The following is a 16,915-nucleotide window of genomic DNA, read 5'->3' on the forward strand; positions in this document are numbered from 1 at the left end:
ATGTTGTTTATGATTTTATATTTTATCTGATGTTTTTAATTGCTTGTGTTTTTATCTGTAATTTTTTGGGCTTGTCTTTTGTTAGCCACCCTGAGTCTCCTTAGGAAGATGGTTGGCGGGGTATAAAATAAAATTATTATTATTATTATTATTATTATTATTATTATTATTATTATTATTATCCTCTTCCTCCGCCTCAGAACCTCTGCTGGATGAAAAGGCCCTGTTATGGCTTGAGAGAGGAAACCTTGTGGTTGCACAGGGGCAGCCCTACCATTAGACAGAATTCAGAAAGCTGGTTTGGGGAACAGATTTGGAGTGTTGTGGCTAAAAATATTCAGGAAAAAATCCCCCACACAAATCTTAATTTTGCTACTCACCAAGTACTACAATGACATGTAGACATTTCCTGCTGCAGTCTATCACCATTCCACAGATCCTCAGGCTGTATCTGACACTTGTTTGATTTGTTTACCATTTTATACATGGGACATCGTCTAACTATGCCATTGTCTATAATGGGACTTGAGCATTCACAGGGGAGTAAGCAGAGGGTGTCCTGCAGTTCAGGCAGGGGGTTGTTTCATTCAAAAAAACACCCGGGGAGTCAGATGGGACCACGAGCCCCAAATGGGAATACATATAAGCCAGACAGGTCCTTTGTGTGTTCTCCAGAGTGATGCCTTCCAGCATTTCAAGAAGCCAGGCTCTTGTTTATAATGCAGCAGAAGTTGCAGACCAGTTATGCCGTTTAATCAGCAATCGAAGGGACATGAAATGATTTCAAATACCATAATTATTTCAAGACCCAGTGCTCTCTGTCAGTTGAAGCCTGCATACAATTTTCACAGTTTGGACCTAAGTGGAAACAGCTCTTTCTCCTGTAAGGAAAGGTTATAAACCTTTGCTAATGCTGTTCATTTCTTTGGTTAACCCTGCCAGCTCCTATGTACATACCACTCCTTTTAAAGCAATTGTTTTGATGCAGTTGGATTCAGACAGCAGAACTGGCAGTCTGCTCCCACTGTTGGCTGCCTCAACAAATCAATGCTCAAAAGCACACGTTTGTAACAGAATATAGAGCCAGCAGGCATTGTCAGTGTATATTTTGAAGCAACTGATTTTTTCCCAAACAAAAAAGAGCATGAGTAATGTTACAGGCATGACAACTCACATGATTTCAATACACAAGGGAAGGGCCAGTGCAACAAAAAAAAAAGATATTTGGGAAAAGCAAGTGTGATAAAGAAAACCCCCTCTTCAGGGTAGTCCCCCAGAATACAACCCTTAGGTTAAATGCTACTGACTCTAGCCTTATTAAACCACAGAATCCTTCTTTAGATGCCAACCAGAGTATTTAGGTAGTAGCCCAGAACACTGGCTTGGAAGGTAGTGTGTCTTTTGATAGTGTAGAGATGGCAAGCCAAACATTCACGTCCAGGCAAGAGGTAACAAAACAGGCATCACAAAGAATCATAATGGTTACAGGGTAACTCACTATTTCCTTTGCATGTGCATGGGCAACACCTCTCCTGCCAACAGAACCAAAGATGACTCAGACACAGAGTTGGGAAGAAAAATGGCCACAACTTGTTTATTGATTACAGGAACAAGGGTTGACCACCATGCTTAGGTTCTGGATCATGATTGGGCAACCCGCTGCTGACCAATACCACTATACACACCAGGGTGCTGCCAGCACAATACCGTGCAAATATTAACTCAGCACCCCAGGTAACCACTGGATGCCCCCCCCCCCTTCCACTAGGGTGGAAAGAAAGCCAGATCCAGGGCCCATGCCACATGCCAACCAAAAGCTAACAATAACCAAACACATAACAAGCATGAAGGGCAGGTGGGATGGATAAGCAAAAACAGGCATGGTGCCTGCAAAGGCTTAGGGCAGCCCTATAAAGGCTACTGGGCAAGGAGGGAAGCCGTCCCTGGCCAATCCAGAGGCAGGAAACTTCCCGCCGCGCAGGGGGCTTCATGCAGCATGGTGGGTGGGAAGGTGCCCTCTCTTGCAACAGCCCTTGCCCAGTAAGTTGGGCAGGGCATTAATTAAAACCCCAACCTGCCAGTCTCTCTCTCTCTCTCTCTCTCTCTCTCTCTGTGTGTGTGTGTATGTAAGGGCCTAACTTTCCACACAGCCCTATATCCCAGAATTTCAAGGCAGAAAATCCCACAATATCTGCTTTGAACTGGGTTATCTGAGACCTTATCACACTGAGAAATTTCCCAGTCATAGGACACTTCAGCCTCTTTTCAAGCATGGAGAGGCACTGAGCTCATCACATGAGTTAAACTACTTCCAGCCCTCATGCATAGACTTCAGTGGTTGAAAAGAGGCAGAAGTGTCCTGAAAGGAGGAGACTCCATCCAATTGACCTCATCACATTGAGAAATTTCCCCCTGATAGGATACTTCACCCACTTTTCTAGCATGGAGAGACACAGAGTTCATCACATGTTCCAGGGTTGAAAAGAGGCTGAAATGTCCTGAAAGGAAGGAATTCTGAACACTGGCCAGCAATTGAAAAACAGGTGCAATGGGAACTATCAGAGTTTCCCGTCCTGTTTCAATGCCCAACTGTCAGCAATGATTTTAACCTGGATCACTGTCTCTTGTATCATATGGGCTTTGATGCAGAATCAGAGGATCCTATGAAAAGCAATGGTTTTAATCTGGATCACTGTCTCTTGTATCCTATGGGCTTTGATGCAGAACCATAGGATCCCATGAAAAGAAAGGGTTTTACATTGGTGTCAGTGTGCTTTAATGTAAGGGGCTTTGAGCAGGGCCCCTTACGTTAAAGATCATTAAAAATCAAGGGGATCTCTTGATTTTTGGATATTGTTGTTTCTTCTGATTAATTTTTTTTAAAAAAAACCCTGATTTTATGATGAATGCAAGATGAATGTATTGCCAGCTCTTACGTTTCCACATGTGAGAGTAATGGGGAGGCAGAACGTGAAACAGGACTGCGATATAAGGGGGTGATTCTCTACTCTACTCCATGCTTTCTTCTCTCAATGTGATGAGGTAGTTAGTCCAAAACAACAGATGGCCAAAGTTTGGGACCGCTGTTTTCATTGAAGATGCAACCTTCTTGTACATTCTACAAGCTTGGATTGGCTTCCTTGTCTCCATCCTCCCTTAGCAAGTTAAACCTTTCATCACAGCAGAATCAATCCAATTTTGCACTCATTCATTATGCGGCAGTTTGTGGTTTCCATGTCAGTGTACTGGAGAATCCACTTTGGATATAGTACAAATTATAAGGAAGCCTAGCATATAGAAGGATCATATCTCATCACCCTGCATCATTTCTTTAAAGTATGAACTAAAAACTGGAATGGCTTCAACACATCATCCACATAGAAGCTGTCAACTGCCAAGACCTATGTCTGCTTCTTAAGTCCAGGTTTCTAACCACTTAGGTAAAGGTAAAGGTTGTCCCCTGACATTACACATGCTAAAATAGAGGACATGGATTCATATATTTGTCTTTTAAATGCTGTTTGGGGGATATTTGAGAGAAGATTCTGTTCAGTGGTTGAGTACATTCTTTGTATACAAGCCCCAGCTGGGATTCCTGATTGTCCAACAGATAAAAGCATCTGATGTGAAAATCCTCCACCTGAGACCCTGGAGAGCCACTGCTACTCAGAATAGATCAGGGATGCACATATATTTTGTGGTAACTGGAAAACCTGCAGACCGCCCAGTTTAAAACCAGTCCACCAAATCTCCTGAGTCCCTGTCTAGTGAGATTTGTGAATTAATGGCAATGGTGACAGATGGCTTCCATATCTGGTGAATTTATCTCAAATTTGTTTGAGAAGCGCTATCCAAGGTGCTGAATCCTACTCCTAAAATAGGCCTAGTACCTTGGATAGTAAAAGGTAAAGGTTTCTTCTTGATATTAAGTCTAGTTGTGTCCAACTCTGGATGATGGTGCTCATCTCCATACCGTAGACGCCTCCTAGGTGCACGGAGCACCATTACCTTCCCGCTAGAGCGGTACCTATTGATCTACACACATTTGCATGTTTTCAAATGGCTAGGTTGGCAGAAGCAGTACCTTGGATAACTACTTTCAAATCTATATCTATCTTCTAAATAATAATAATAATAATAATAATAATAATAATAATAATAATAGGGACCTCAAAATCGAACTGCAAAAGCTCTGGCATAAATCAGTACAGATGGTCCCAGTGGTAATTGGCACATTGGATGCCATGCCAAAAGATTTCAGCTGGCATTTGAAAACAATAAATATTGACAAAATCACGATCTGCCAAATGCAAAAAGTCACCTTACCTGGATCTGCACTCATCATTCAAAAATACATCACACAGTCCTAAACGCTTGGGAAATGTTTGACTTGTGATTTTGGAATATGAAATCCAGAATATATACCTTGTTTGAAGTGACATACTGTGTTTTTGTGTCAGAATAATAATAATGAAAGCCTTCGACAATACAACAACAACAACAACAATAATAATAATAATAATAATAATAAGCCTACCTATCTGTCTGTCTGTCTATCTATCTATCTATGTATTTTCTAAGACAGCTCCCATTTCCAGAGAGCCCTATGACTCCCACTGACAATGAATCTCGACCAAACTTGGGACACAGACCCCTCCCCTAGCGACCAACAGAAAATACTGGTGGGCTTTAGGGGGGACCGACTCAGCATGATGGGGGATGCACTCCTGTCCCATCCAGAGAGCACTGGGAACCGCACCATGATGACTTTGAACCAAACTTGGCACACATACCCATCATGACCAACTTTAAATACAGGCAGAGTTTGGAGAGGGGCAATGGCAGAGAATGATGGCAGTTGTAGTTTACCCAAATCCTTATGCATTTTCTAATGGGACCATTCATAAATTCCAAAAATAAATAATTTTTTTTCTAATAAATAACATTACAAATTACCTAACTCATCGCCAGGTACCTAAGCTAGTGGAGAATGAAAACCATAGTGGATTCTCTGCATCACTGACACAAAAACCTCAGGTTGCCATGGATTGTGCGTGTGTGTAAGTAAAAGCCTCTCTCATCCTCCAGATATCACTACACTGCATCTATAGCTTCTCCTCCTCTACCAGAGACAGGAAAACATCCAGTGTCAATCTTATGGCCCCAAAGTCTCTACATTTGCTATTAAGTTAAAATTAAATACACACACATAATCACACACCCATATACACTGACATGGTTTGGAATGGTCAAGTAGTTCCAGTACTTTGGAACTGCTGAAAGCTGAATTAGCTGGTATTTTGGAACATGCCTCATTAACATGCATTTCACCCAAGTGTTTGTAAGGGAGGTGTTTTGACTGAATGGTTTGCGGGCTCTCACAATCCATTTCATTATGATTTTCCCACATGGGCTTCCTTTAATTTCTTTCAGGCAATGCTCCCATATGGCAAAAACAGTGATGCTTAGTTGTTATGATTAAACACTAATGAAAAAGTCAAGCTGGCTGAGAAAGGAAAGGGGGGAGCTTTATCTCCTGCCTCTGTGTTTTCTAAGTGGAACATTTCCGTCCATATGTTTACTTCAGTCTTGCTTTCCAGAGCACTTGTCCTGATGTTTTAGTGAAGTGACTTCATCGTAGGAACGGAAGTACTGTGCCAAATTCTCCATTGATGGATGAATGAATGACTAAATGTTCCACTTTTGTAAGCCTTTTCATCCATCCTCCCGTCTCAAAGATTTATGACCACAGAATTACAGCCACCTTTGCTGGCCCAAAGATTTCACAAAGCGTCTTCTTTTGCTCTATGCTATGATTCTTTCTTTTTAGTTGGCAGGGGGGGGGGTCCCCCCACAACAGGAACATGTTTCTAAATGCAGCATTAACATAAATCACTTGGTGGAACACTTGTTGAAATCAGTTGAAATTATGCCTCATTCAATAAAGTAAAGAACATTTGAGTAGTTTATGTTTATATACAAAATGATGCCCTGCATAATTACATGAAATTACAGTCTGGCTTATAATACTTTATTGTCTTTTACTGATCTCTCAGAAAACATTTTCGGGTATTAAACATTTGGATGAACGGGATTTTTGCCTTTAGAAAAGGATCATTCACTTTTCATTGTGCTTGTAGCAAACAATTGCCAGCTCTCATTAACTCTTTATAACACCAGGACAAGGGCACTATCACACATATTTGGGAATTACAACTCTTGCTGGAACATCATTTGCTGCTCTATTGACCCATGGTATGTTTTGCTTTATTCAATTTAAAATTATGTTAGAAGGCTTTGAGGCCCCTGCCTGGTCTGGGAGAACAGTATCCCAAACTCTGCTTGTCTCCAAAACTGCCAGTGACTTCACTAATCTCACCAGTGGCCCTTCTTTGAGGTTCCCTACCATCTGAGAAATGGAGAAGTTATTGGGAAAACAAGGATGGCCTTAGCATTAGGTAGAATGAGACAAGTTCTCCTGGTGACCAATAAAGCAAGGACATGGCAGGCTTGATGACTACTTTTCCTGCGCCTCAGAGCAACAAAAACATTTTCCTTTCACCGATTGGATTGTTAGTGTGTGCTGTCAAGTCATTTCTGATTTATGGTGACCCTATTATGTTTTATTTTATTTTTTGTCACAGTTTGTTCAGAAGAGTTTTGCCATTACCACCCTCTGAATCTGGGAGAATGTGCACAAGGTTATCGAATGCGTTTCTGTGTCTTTGCAGGGAACCAAACCTTGATCTCTATAGTCCAAACCACTTAACCATGTTGACTCCCTCCCATTATCAGTAATGAGGCCCAGTTCAACCTCCTATCAAATTTGCTTCCATATACTGAAAAATGTGGAGGGGGCGGAATGAAATAATTTTGGCGTTATCACTGATGGCATCTCCAAAGGAACTTTGATGGCATCTCCAAAGGAACTTTGAGGTAGAAGTGGGAGTGTGCCTCTGTTGGTTCTGCTGGACCTTTTAGCAGCTTTTGACACCAACACTGATTATATCCTTCTAAGCTGCATTGGTGGAGGGGTGAGCCCAGAAAATGGTGCTAGGATACTCCTGTTCAAATCTTTGCCTGCTAGTCAGTGGAGTCTCCCAGGTCTCTGTTTTGTCTTCTGCGCCTATCAAAGTCTATACTAAACTGTCTGAGAAATATTGTTCAGAAGTACCAGATTAGGTGTCACCCATATTCTGATGGCACACAACTCCCTAGAAAGCAGTTTCAGTTTTAAAACAATAGTTCAGCTTTGTTGGCAGATTGGACTGAGTGAGGATGAACAAATTGAAGCTAGATCTAGATAAGACAGAAGTCCTCTTGGCTGACTGTGAGGCAGGTCTGAGAATAGGAATTCAGTGTGTGCTGAACTGAATTTCAGTCTCCCTGCAGATGTAGGCTTGCAACTGTACTTCTGGAGTCAGATTAGTAGTTTAATTACATTTTAATGTAAACTTTTGTACATTTTAACTATACTGTGATTTAATTTGTAAGGTGACTGAAGTCGCATTTTTGAAAAAAAGGACAAAATATACGAAGAAACAAAGGAAAACAAGGAGAAGAAACAGATGTTTAACACTGGCTACCTCTACATTTCACTATGCCTTTGTTATCGAAAAATAGACCCCCAAATTATGAATTATGGTCCATAGCTCCATTGAGACATACAGCAAGCCTACATTGACTTTTTTCTTTTTTCTTCATGAATTTCCCTTGAAATGTTGTCTCATCACACCCCAGTCCTCAGGATGTAGCTTCATTATCATCATCACCCCACAGTGTCCCTGGAACACACATGGGACATGCAGTGGACTTACACAAGAGCCTCTTGATCTTTTCCTGTTTTTTCCTGATATGATCTGATTAATTCCTGGAAATGTTTCCTCATACCTGTCACCAAATTGGACCTCTCCTTGGGGTTCCCATTGAATTGATCAAACCTCCTGAGCACCTTTTGTCTGATGAATTTGTCTGCTGAATTGGAGTGCTGTCTCCCCCAACATCCTCTTTGGCTATTGGGAATAAAGTGTCTTATTTGACATGCTAGGCTCCAAACCCACAGATCATTTGGAAGCTGAAATTATGTAACGCCATCCAGGCCCGTAGCCAGGATTTCGTTTCGGGGGGGGGGGGGCTAAAAATTTTCAGGGGGGGTTTCGGGGGGGGCTGAGTTTCGGGGGGGGGGCTGAGTCTGAGTGAAAGAGGGTCTAGCCTAGCAAACCTTTTGTATCATTACCCCAATACCCCCATACATATGGGATATATTGAGTATGGTGATCAAATCATGATATTAATAAACATAACAGTTTAAATAATGCACCAGTAAGGCCTTTTCGCGAACCACCATGAGAATTTCGGGGGGGGCTGAAGCCCCCCGAGCCCCCCCCCCCCCCCCCCCCGGCTACATGCCTGACGCCATCACATGGCTTTCCTTTCCTCAGATTGACTCAACCCTAGCTCCCTCTAAATCGCAATCTCCCTAAGTACTTCTTGTATGTTGGTCTTGTCATGTGCCTTAAAGTCATTTCTGACTTACTGAGTCCCTAAAGTAAAGCTATCACAGGAGTTTCTTTGCAGAATTTGTTTAGAAGAGTTTGCCCTTGCCTTCCTCTGAGGGATGCTGTAACTCGTGGTCAATGGGTGATTATCAGGATGATAGTACAACACTTGACTTAATATACCATGCTGCTCCTCAGCTTCCCAATTCTGCAGTTAGCAAGGCTTCGGTTGAGCTGTTACACAAGTCCTAGGTAAAAACCCTATTTTTCTGAATAAAAAAATTGAGAAATCTGTACCTTCAGCATCATCTTTGCTGAAGATGATCTCCAGTCTTTTATTGGTCATTTCGTTCCTTCTTGGCATGTCTTTGGTGCCTCCAATAAAGGCTATCCTTCCATAGAAAAGATAGAAAATTAAATTTGGAAATTTAACTTTTCATGCTCCAAATAGAAGCCACCATGAGCCCAAATTATTCTAGAATAGAATTACCTTTTTAAAGGTATCATCAGACATACAAAGTACAAGGTGAACCTATTAAGATGGTAAAGTATACAGAGAATAACAGGTAAATCAACTGACTAAGGGGAAGAAAGATGTATTATGGAAAAAGGATCAGCGTCTTGCTCATATGCATCTTTTGCTATTCGTCATAAATACACATCCCACCTCCAACTCATATATGAATAGAATGTATACTGCAGTTGTGTCAAGTTTGGCCAATAGAGGTACTCATCAACTGAAGATGGACACACACACACCTGATACTTAAGATGGCTGATGTATATTTCATTAAAGTTTAAGAAATCTCAGTAAAGTGGAAATTATCTCTTTAATTCAAATTAATTCAAGAAAACGGGCCTTGATTTCTAATTTGCCATTAGATATTCTGTCAAATGCACGACATCTTGCCAAGGTGCAAATCACAAAGATGGGGATGAATCTATTGATCAATATGTAATTCAAACATCCTTTCAAAGCCAAAGAATTAATCTGATGAGAGAGGTTAAAAGTGATAATTAATGCTTGATCATCCGTGAACGCATTCTGTAAAATGTGAGATTTAAATATAGGCAGAAAGAAGACCTTCAAGCTAATTTGAAGTCTGCTTCTAATCTCCTGTAGGCATTTTTAAAACCAAACACCCTCTGTTTCCATGGCTAAATAGAATGCATGGTGATTTGGAAACAGCAGTGCAGAGTTCATCCAAAACATCTTGCTACCTGTGGTAGATTAATAGAGATAGCCCTCTTTTCATATCATATCATGTTGTGTGCATAATATCTGGCACACGAAACAGAAAACACAACAAGTGTATAAAAATAACATATGGTGAGCTCTTTGTTGAATGATACCCAAAATCACATTTTGCCTAATAGTAGCGTTGTCACAAATACCTTCAAAGTATAGTCACCCCTCCACATTTGAAGTCTTGACTTTTGCATATTTGATTATTCACATTTGTTATTAAAAATATTATCTCTGGGAATCTTGACGTCCTCCAGTGTGGCACTATGGTCAACGTCCTCCATCATACTCATATAAAACCTAGAAGTTTATACAGAGAAGCAGTTCTGTGGCCAGCTTCCAGTAGAAATTGATGATAGTTTCAATGGCCGAAGAAACTCGTCCATTCCTGATTGGTGATTAGTCAAAAGTTTAAAGATCTGTGAATCTCTGCTGTTAATTGCCTGTGCACTCTGGTGGGAATTTTGATAAACTGTCCTTGGTTGTATTTGAAGCTGTCTGCTGCCCTTTTGTATCTGCTCTCTGGAGTTTGGGAAGGAATGTCGGCTGGGTTTTGGGGACAAAGGTTAGTTGATGGCCTTACTCCTAGTGACGTGGGTTTAAGGGGATTCCCGGAAGTTGGACAATGGGTGGCTCAGTGTCCTGATGGGTTTCAAGATTAGAACAAAAGGACGATGGGTCCACTTTGATGACCTTATACCTTAAGTGATGTCTGAGTTCTTGTTTGGTGGGAGTGCCAGCTGGTTGCGTGTCAGAAAATGTGTAATGATTGTGTACACTTAACTTGTGTAGGAAAGAAGATCTAATTGGATTTTCCAGGAATTTCCAGAGTTGCAACCAGGAGACTAATGGTGCCTTTGATTTTGGGGGGTGGGGGGTGGGAGGGGGCATTTTTGATAGCATTACCCAAGACTCAACCTTTGGCTTTCCGTACAAACACATGTATTTTACTACCCTTCTGTGTTTGTGGTTATAGCGACATTTTAAAAAATACTGTTGTCTTAACAGATCTGAGGATCAGGGAGGGGACATTGTTGGTGATGACAAAGTGTTCCTTTTTAGGCTTCCTGTTTGACTCCTTTGCAATATCTGTACTTAGTGCTTAGTGAATGTGACAGATAAGGGTTTCTTTTAGTATATCACAAGTCTTTCTACTCAGCAGTCTTCTTGTTTCTGCCTACATATGATAAGATCCCCAAGATACTATGTCTGGGAGTTTCTGGAGTATAACAATCCAATTCAAAGTGCTGGCTTTAGCCCTAAACAGTTCTGGTCCAACTTACCTATCTGAACACATCTCCCCTTATGAGCCAACTAGAGCTTCAAGATCTGATGGGGAGCCCCTGCTGTTGGTCCCACCCTCTTTGCAAGCGCAATTGGTGGGTACAAGAGACAGGGCCTTCTCAGTGGTGGCCCTCGGCTGTGGAACTCCTTCCCCAGTGACATCAGGCAGGCCCCATACCTTATGTTCTTTAGAAAAAAGCTAAAGACCTGCCTCTGTACGCAGGCATTTGGAGCATAAGATATTACGGATTTCGACACAGGCTGAACAAGGATTATGAACAAGGAATGTTGTTTATTCATTCAGTTGCTTCCAACTCCAGAGCTCTCTGTCGACTGTGTTTCTGTCGACAGCTCCTTCAAGGTCAAGCCAGTCACTTCAAGGATACCATCCACCCATCTTGCCCTTGGTCGAGCCCTCTTCCTTTTTCCTTCCATTTTCCCCAGCATCATTATTTTCCTCAAGTTTTCCTGTCTTCTCATTATGTGGCCAAAGTACTTCATCTTTTCCTCTAATATCCTTCCCTCCAGTGAGCAGCCAGGCATTATTTCCTGGAGTGTGGATTGGTTTGATCTTCTCAGAGTTTTCTTCCAGCACCACAGTTCAAAAGTGTCTATTTTCCTTCACTCAGCCTTCCTTATTGTCCAGCTCTCGCATCTATAGATTACTACAACATAGTAACCACGTTTCATAAAAACTAAAGATGTGGATGCTCCGTTGTGTGTTTGATTAGACAATTCACTGGACAGCAGGCTCTAACTATGGTCTAACATCTTGTCCTTGCACCTTACTACTATAGTAAACCAAAATTATAATGACCCTGTTGAAATTGCTCATATCCTTCTGCTGCTATATGACCTATCCACTTTACTCACTATCCCTACCTTCTAAATTGTTGTACACCAGTCTAAATTGTTGTACACTTGAATTATACTGTTGGTTGTTGATTTTGATACTTGTTCTATATATTGGTGTAATGTTGTTTTATGTTGTTTTATACTGATGTTATATATTTTAAATACGTTATGTTTTAACTTTGTTGATTGGGCTTGACCCTATGTTAGCTGCCCTGAGTCCCTTTGGGGAGATGGAGGCAGGGTATAAAAAGAATTTTTTTATTATACTGACACAAAAGCACAGTGTGTCACAGCAAACAAGATCTATATGCTGGATTTTGTATCACAAAATCACAAGTTGAACACTTCCCAAGCGTCTAGGGCTGTGTTATGTATTTTCGAATGATGCGGAAGGTGATCCAAGCAAGGTGGCCTTTTGCAGTTGACAGATCGTGATTTTGTCAATGTTTATTGTTTCCAAATGCTGGCTGAGATCTTTTGGCACAGCACCCAGTGCGCCAATGACCACTGGGACCACCTGTACTGGTTTATGCCAGAGCCTTTGCAGTTCGATTTTGTTGTCTTGATAGCGGCTGAGTTGTTCCTGTTGTTTTTCCTCAATGCGACTGTCACCTGGTATGGCGACATCAATAATCCAGACTTTTTTTTCTTTTCCACAATCGTGATGTCTGGTGTATTGTGTTCCATTGTGTCAGTCTGGATTCGAAAGTCTGGAGCTGTTGTTGTTGTTATTATTATTATTACAAGGATTATGGATGAATGAAATCAAGCACTTATATGTTTTAATCTGTTTTTATTGTTCCATGAGTTTATTTGGTCATGTGTTTTAATTGTTTATAGTTGATGAGATATGTTTTTAATGTTATGTTCTTATGCGATATTGAATTTTGCCGTAGTCTGTAAGACACCTTGAGTCCCCTGTGGGGTGAGAAAGGCGTGGTATAACCAGAACAAATAAAAATAAATAAATAACTGCAACATTTCTGGAGTATTCGTAACAACTACTTACAAATTATGTACCGCACAATTAAACAATAACTCTTTCAAACCAGGAGCAGAACATTTTACGTATTTTGTTACACAATGTATTCAGCGTTATTTATTTATTTATCGTGTCAGGAGCAAACCAAACAGTTGTATTGCATTTTTTAACAAACAAACAAGCAAGCAAGCAAAACACAACGTTTGCAAGCTTGGTAGTTGATTAAATGTCCTTTGACCAGTATCTGGCCACTTGGAGTGCTTCTGGTGTTGCCGCAAGAAGGTCCTCCATCGTGTATGTGGCAGGGCTCAGGTTGCATTGCAGCAGGTGGTCTGTGGTTTGCTCTTCTCCACACTCGCATGTCATGGATTCCACTTTGTAGCCCCGTTTCCTAAGCTTGGCTCTGCATCTCGTGGTACCAGAGCGCAGTCTTTTCAGTGCCTTCCAAGTCGCCCAGTCTTCTGTGTGCTCAGGGGGGAGTCTCTCATTTGGTATCAGCCATTGGTTGAGGTTCTGGGTTTGAGCCTGCCACTTTTGGACTCTTGCTTGCTGAAGTGTTCCAGCGAGTGTCTCTGTAGATCTTAGGGTATGCATGCCCAGTGTGGAACACATCTCACCACACTAAAACAGTAGATGTGGCTCTTAATGAGACATGCCGCATCTAATGTTTTGGCGTGGTGAGATGTGTTCCACACTGGGCATGCATACTCAGCAAGCAGAGTAGCAAAGTGCAAGGGCAGATGTCTTCACTGTGTCTGGTTGTGATCCCCAGGTTGTGCCAATCAACTTTCGTATGATATTATTTCTAGCACCCACTTTTCAGGGTTAAGTGTCCCTTGTAGAGTGTTCTCATTGACATCTTAGATTGCAAGCTCCTTGTATCGTGTTTGTGCATATTGTAAATCTTTGTAAAATGCTGAAGCTGCCCTGTTAAAAACTTAAGTATCCCCTTGCCAAAGGCCATATATGGTGATGCAGCTATATGCCAGGAAGTTGAGGTCACAATTGTAACTCTGGACTATATGGCAACTTGGGTTCAAATGCCATTCAAACAGTGTGGTTGACTTTATGGCACTTTTCCTGATAGGCCTGATTCTTATTTAAATTGGCAGCACACCAGCTTCTCCTGCCATGAAGGGGAAACAGAGTATGAGAGCATCTACACTGCAGAAATCATGCAATTCCCTTCCAAGGAGTGCTGATCGTGTTTCGCCTCCTAGAGAGAGTTCATCTAGATTTGCCACTAAAGTCAATGCTTCCCAGCGAAGCTCCGCCCACCAGGAGAGCTAGGCCACGCCCCTCTGAGTGAGAGTCTCTCTCTCTCTCTCTCAACCCCCCTCCTCACCAAAACATTGACACGTGCTCAGGTTCCTTCTGGTCACGTGAGGCGGGAGCGTCACAATGCCCGCAGCAGCCAATGGCCGGGCCAGATTCAGGGTGGCAACAAGCGAGGCTGCGCTTTAACCAATGGGAGAAATGCAAAGCGGGGCGGGGACTATGATGGAAGTGCCTTGCTGCTTCCGTCAATAACAGGACTCTCTCTCTCTCGGCTTGGGTTGGGGGTCTTCGGAAGGGAGAAAGGAGGAAGACCCGTGTCTGGCTTCTCTCCATTGTTTGCGGTAAGGAAATGAGAAGTCGAACCTTGTTTTGTCCCCCACCTCCTTCCAGGTTGGGTGCATCCACACTGTGGAATTAATGCAGTTTAAGACCACTTGAAATTGCCCTGGCTCAAGGCAAGGGGCACATGGGAAAGTGCAGATTTGCAAGGTCTTTAGCCTTCCCTGCCATGGGTTATTTCTGCTTCAGGCTGGATCTACACTTCTACATAAAATCCAGAGCATCTGCTCTGAACTGGATTATGTACCAATGTAAACTCACATAATCCAATTCAAAGCAGATCATCTGGATTATATGGCAGTGTCAATCCAGCCCCAGGAAACTGCAGCTCCCATGATTCCATTGCATTGAGCCCTAGCAGTTCAAGTGGGGTCAAACTGCATTCATTCTACAGTGTAGATCAGGTATGGGCAAACTTTTATGGGAGTTGGAGCCCAAAACACCTGGAGAACCCAAGTTTGCCCATGCCTGGTATATATTCTTGAGAACTTCCTCTCCATTGAACTGACATCAGCCCACCTGAAAAAGCCCCTTTTCCAATCCCTCATATTGGTCAAAGAGCATTCTTTTTTCTACATTAAAATAAATAACAGGCCAGCCTTATGCTAGTCTACTTATAAGCAAGACCTTAATTCAGTGCCATGGCTTCCAAAGCTGTGCAAAAGATGGGTGCCCTCAGTCCTATGGAGCAATGAGAAAATATAATATTCAGCAGGATTCCTTTTCTCCCGTCTCTTTATTCTGGATAATAATAATAAGAAGAAGAACTTTATTTTTCTACTCTGCCTCCATCTCCCCAAGGGGACTCGGGGAGGCTTACATGGGGCCAAGCCAACAACAACAATAATAAACTTGATTTGTATCCCGCCCCATCTCCCCACTGGGGAGTCAGGGTTAAGCATTCCTTAGCCACAAATCTGAGGCCCATTCTACACTGCCATGTAAAAATCGAAATTGGGTTGCTGTGAGTTTTCCGGGCTGTATGGCCATGTTCCAGAAGGCAAGTGGGGTTTCTATATCTGTGGAATGTCCAAGGTGGGAGAAAGAACTGTGAATGTGAATGCTTCTCCCACCCTGGACATTCCGCAGATATATAAACCCCACTTGCCTAATTGCCTAGTTTCCAACAGACCTCACAACCTCTGAGAATGCCTGCCATAGATGTGGGTGAAATGTCAGGAGAGAATGCTTCTGGAGCATGGCCATACAGCCCAGAAAACTCACAGCAACCCAGTGATTCCAGCCATGAAATTCAAATTATCTGCTTCGGACTGGATTTTATGGCAGTGTTGAAGGGGCCCGAAAGACTCCAAAATCCTCCACGTGGGTGGCTGAGGTAAGGATACCTTTGCTTTTCAGTGGTTCAGTATACACAAACTTTGTTTCATGCACATAATTATTTAGAATATATGTATCTATATAAGCCAAAGTATATTTTTGTCTGTTTGTACCACAATGGTTGTTGCTAGTTGATGTGACTCGTGTGATGTCACTGCTATATTATTATTATTATTATTATTATTATTATTATTATTATTATATGCCACTTTATCTCCCCCAAAGGAGACTCAAAGTGGCTAGGGGAAGGATTTTGCTATTGCTAATCCTTTGTGATGTTACTGGGAAGACACATAAGGAAAAGCAAGGGATAAGAGACAGATAGAGAGAAGGGAGAAGAAAGGAAGGAAAGGAAGGAAAGGAAGGAAAGAAAGGGCCACAAAAAGAGCCTGCCCAACATTGCCCTGAGATGCTATGGAGACATTGTGAGGTAGGCCTTCTCAGAGCTGGAGAAGGGAGAAAGCAGGTGAGCAGTCACAGTGCCACCCTGCCAACTTTGGGTGTATACATGAGTCTATATGCTTAAAAGTCATAGTAAGCCTGCCTGTCTGTACCACAAAGGCTGTTGCAATGAGACAATCCCGTGGCCTTTTGTGATGTCACTGTATTGGCTGTTGCTTGGTGAAGGACTGCCTGTTAATAGCCAAGGTGCCCTCTGTGGTGTCACTGGGAAAGAAAGTTAACCTGTCTGAGAGAAAGGGAGGAAGGAAAGAGCCACAAAGAGAGCCATATTGCCACGGAGGCAAAGGAGAGGAAAGAAAGAAAGAGAAATATAAGAAGAAAGGGAAGGAGAAGGGAGGAAGAAAGAAAAAGGAAGAAAGGAGTGAAAAGAAGGGAAAGGGAAAAGGAATGGAAGTAGGGCGTCACCAGTCCCTCTGAAACCCTGGCAACTCCAGGTATATACACTAGTTGTGTATGAAAATGACCTTCAAGCTATGTGTATAATACATTTCCTGTTCTGTCTTGGGTCCCACCTCCAAAATACTTTATTATGTACATGCAGGTATTCCAAAATACGAAATGCTTCTGGTCCCAAGGATTTTGGGTAAAAGCTACTTGTCCAATATTTCTCCTTTTCACTTTACACCCATTTTC

The 16,915-nt window shown here is 42.1% G+C and overlaps 1 protein-coding gene across 3 annotated transcripts in view; it reads left to right on the forward strand.

Moving 5' to 3' along the window:
• Positions 1 to 14,335: 14,335 nt before the first annotated feature.
• The window catches only part of FBXO25 (F-box protein 25), a 48,477-nt gene continuing 45,897 nt past the window's right edge, over positions 14,336 to 16,915 (forward strand). For 2 of the 3 annotated variants that reach the window (XM_060752720.2, XM_060752722.2), the window contains exon 1: positions 14,337 to 14,484. The gene's annotated coding sequence lies outside the window, so the exon portion shown is untranslated. Of the gene's footprint in view, positions 14,485 to 16,915 lie in introns of all 3 variants that reach the window. The other variant, XM_060752721.2, reaches the window with a different exon arrangement.

The sequence above is a fragment of the Anolis sagrei genome, chromosome 1, assembly GCF_037176765.1.
Source record: "Anolis sagrei isolate rAnoSag1 chromosome 1, rAnoSag1.mat, whole genome shotgun sequence".
Classification (NCBI taxonomy): Eukaryota; Metazoa; Chordata; class Lepidosauria; order Squamata; family Dactyloidae; genus Anolis; species Anolis sagrei.